Here is a 3,979-nt window from a genome sequence, read left to right on the forward strand (position 1 = left end):
CTGCAATACCTTGTCAGCAATGTACCAATGCTGTTCATTCAATAGAGGATAGCTAGACTGAGAATTAATGAACACAGAAAACACAGATCTATATGGCATGAGATGTTTTAGCATAAGGTAGGTTGAGTTCCATCTAACATCCATATTCAAAGCAAATTTACGAGGCCTCATACCCTTAGTAATGCAATAGTTTTTGAATTGTGCAATGCGATGATTAGATGAATTCAGAAAGTTAATTGCAGTACTAAAAACCTCTATGTGTGGTTTAAGCCTTTTCAAACCAGATTTAACAATCAAATTAATTATATGACAAGCACATCTCTGATGCACAACATGATAGATCTTTTTACTAGAATTCAATGGATCAATATCATAACCCAAGTAACCAGCAAGCAGAGGACTCAAAGTAAGCATAGCAGATGTATTAGCAGATGCATTATCAAGGCTAATAGAGAAACTTTGTCAAATAGGCCCCAATCTCCAAGCACACCAGCAATAATTTCAGCAATGTTAATACCACTATGAGTCACTTCAATCAGTTTAAAGCCAATAACAGCTTTCTTAAGTTCCTACTCAAAAGTAATGTAGGAGCAACAATAGTGATATAATCTTTCTTAGCATTGCCAGACCAGATATCAGATGTCAAACAAACAGAAGACACACCAGGCATTACTTTATTTTTTAGGTGATGCAGTTTTTCATTGAAAAGCTTAGAAAGATCTCTAGATGTGGTGAATCTAGACACTCTCTTATATCTAGGATTGTGAGCACGCTGAATGTAATCATCCCAAGCATCATTGTCAGTAATAGATAAAGGCAGATCTAATCTAGCAATCAAACGGCAAAGCTCAGCTCTAGCAACATCAGGCCTATATTCCCAGTTCCTATAAGACCCATCAGGATTCAAAGCAAGCCTAGTTTGAACCAAATTAGCCTGTTCTGTTTTCTTCTTGTATGAGAGCATATGTCTTTTCAAATGACTAGTGCCATTAGCAGATTTACCAGACAAACGAGACTTACAGAGCTTACAAATAGCAACAACACATACCTCACCGTCCATTGTCTCTATGATTTCATCAAAGTTAGCCCAGACAGAGGATCGGCGCTTACTAGTGGTGGACGAAGCCAGAGATGCTGCATCGCTGGTGACCGCAGCACTAGCTGCTGCATCGTCTCGGTTGGTCAGAGCAGCACTCCTACCGAACAAGAGATGAGCAGCATCTCCCATGTCGTCTTCGTCATCTGGGATCTGCCCTGTGGCCTTGAGCTCGTCGTTGATGGTTGGACCATCATCACCATCAGCGGACTCAGAGCCGACCATGGTAGATGGCACCCACCCAACCGGCACCGTCCCTCAACGCCTCCTGCGGCACCAGCTACACACCGGCGACCTGCGAACCAAAAACACCGAGAAATGGATTAGGGTTCATGTGATTGCCTACTAGATCTAGGGTTAGGGTTAGGGTTAGAGGTACTTGCCTGTATGGAGACGGAGCCCGGCGCCGGAGAAATGGAAAAGAAGACGAAGACGAGACGGAGAAGAGGGGGGAGACAAAAGGAGATCCCAAGATCCGGTCAGAGAGAGATAGAGAGTCAAACTAGTCAGAGAGGTAGGGAGGAAGAAGTGAAACGAGAAGGGGGGAGAGATTAGAGAAGAGGAGATCTCAACATCCGGCGTCGGCAGCGGTAGCCTGGGAGGTGGACGACGGCAGCGGTAGCCTGGGAGGTGGTCGACGGTGGGCGGCGGGCGGCGACCGGCGGTGAGAGGCGAGGCGAGGTGGGGATTAGGGTTAGGGTTTCAGAGCTCAGAGGCGAGGGTGACGGGCGAACGGCTGCGGGCGCGGGCGGAGTGAGGGGGAATGGCCGAAGGTGGGGGTCCGCCGGGGCAGGGGGGCTTATATAGCCCCTCCAGCTGCCGGGCCGTCCGTTGTAAAACAGGTCGGGCCGTGCCGCCCGGCGGGCCGAGGCCTCAGCCCAAGCCCGGCCTGCTACGGGCTTTGGGCCGGCACGGGCCCGGTTAGGGTTCGGGTCGTATCGTGCTCGGGTCGGGCCCAATAACCGTGCTTTGGGCCTGGCCTTTGGCCCACGGGCTGCATGCACATCTTTAATACAGATCCTTCAAGGCACTTTATTTGGCGTCTACTAAGAGTGCAAACCAGAAGGGCAGGCCTGGTGCAAATGGTAGAGTCTTACCGCCTGTGACAGAGCAAGAGCTCTCTACACTAGGTACGCTTTTTTTTAAGAGTGCAAACAACTTCTGAATAACAGCAGCTTATCAAGGCACGAAATGGCTTGGGCCAAACAGCTAATAGTCAATAGACAGGCACAATCTGAGCAGCAAACTTCTGATAACCAGGTAGCAATGCGACATTAGCCTTTACAGCATGAACATAAAATGCTGACAGACGCAGCAAAACAACATAACATTACTATCGTGCTACAGTAAGCAGATTCACCACTTAGTCCTTTTGGTGCTGAAAATGCCCTCAGTGCAGGGCAGTTGGTCACTCACAACAACTACTGTCATGGATTATCAGACCATCTAGGGAATGTCGGTTAGTCACATGCTGTTGCACCTGATTTGGCGATCTGAAATTCTACCTGCTGCTCTAAGAAGCTACCCGGCCCTTGACTGCAATGAAACAACCGATACATAATTAACAATCAATCGCAACAGATGCTTAGACGCAGGAGAACTAGAGAAGCACAAGTCATATGAACACATACCAGGGCTAACAATCTTTATCCTCTTTGTAATAGCCCTGACAGAAGTAACAGAGGTTGCTCCTGCTTGAGAAAGGGATTAGTCAGTATAGCAAAAAATGATGATAGGAATAAGAGGGCAAAGAAAGGAAACAGCCAATTGTCATTGACGGATCTTATTAGAGAAAGGTCAAAACCTTGTGGATTCAAATCTTCAGCGTAATCTGCTGCCACTGGCTTCACTGAATCAGGTAGAACAGGATCTGCTGCCATATGACCACTAGTAGCAACAGGCTCTAGTCTGCATTTGTTCAACATGCACAAGGAACACATCTTAGCATGCATAGTTTTGCAAACACTAAAAATCGAAAGACAACTGACAGAAAGAAAACAGGTATGCTATACCTTTGGACTTCAGCACTCGTGGAAGGGTTCAGAACACCTTCGTTGTCAAGATCAAAGTCAAGCAGGAGCTCAGAAAACGAAAATTCACCATCACATATATCAAAATTTGTGAAATCGATGTCAAAGTCATATTGCTTGTCTTCATCAGAGGAGCTAGAGATCTTGTCACAAATCTGATCACTGGGACCTGGCTCGGTACAATCGAAGTCCAACTTGCAGTGGTTGGTTTCAAGGGGGAGCTGCGGATGGTTGGTTTCAAGTGGGAGCTGACATGGTAACTCCTCTCAACAGCATAGTACGCGCTCCCTTTGAGAGGACTGACGATGAGAGTCTTGGAAGAAACTATAGAGCATTGGGAGGAGCCAATGTCCTGTTGGGCATGAACATTTGCAACGGCAGACACTGGAGTTGCAGACGGATAAGCAGCAGGCTGATCTTGTACGGGATTGCTTTGTTGCAGCGTATATGGAGAAGAGTGGGCCGGAGGTGGAAGTGGCCTGAATAAGCTCTTTGCAACAGATGAAGTTTGGAGTGGAAGCTTTGCCATAGCTGAATGTTGAGCAGAACTTGGTTGGGCAGCGGAAGCCATCTTCTGATCCTTCGACGGATGAGAGGCTACAGGTACAGCTCTACCTGGCATTTTTTTTTTTAAACAAAAGGCAGGAGCTCTGCCGCTCAATTAAGACGAAAGAATGTAATAATGTACAAGAAGGTTAGCCAACCGAGTAGCCAAAATGGCACCCGAGGGGCTAACCACCTCACGCGACGCGATGGAGCACAAACACGACACACTACCATGGATCATCGTTGCCGAGCATGGAAGCAAAGCTGCCAACAGCTTGGACTACCCATGGCAGGCCACCCACTGGTC

General features: G+C 47.3%; 1 pseudogene; it reads right to left on the reverse strand.

The window, feature by feature from the left end:
• Nucleotides 1–2,312: 2,312 nt before the first annotated feature.
• LOC136548845 (uncharacterized) lies at nucleotides 2,313–3,737 on the reverse strand (annotated as a pseudogene).
• Nucleotides 3,738–3,979: the final 242 nt, after the last annotated feature.

Source organism: Miscanthus floridulus, chromosome 4 (genome assembly GCF_019320115.1).
Source record: "Miscanthus floridulus cultivar M001 chromosome 4, ASM1932011v1, whole genome shotgun sequence".
NCBI classification, from domain to species: Eukaryota; Viridiplantae; Streptophyta; class Magnoliopsida; order Poales; family Poaceae; genus Miscanthus; species Miscanthus floridulus.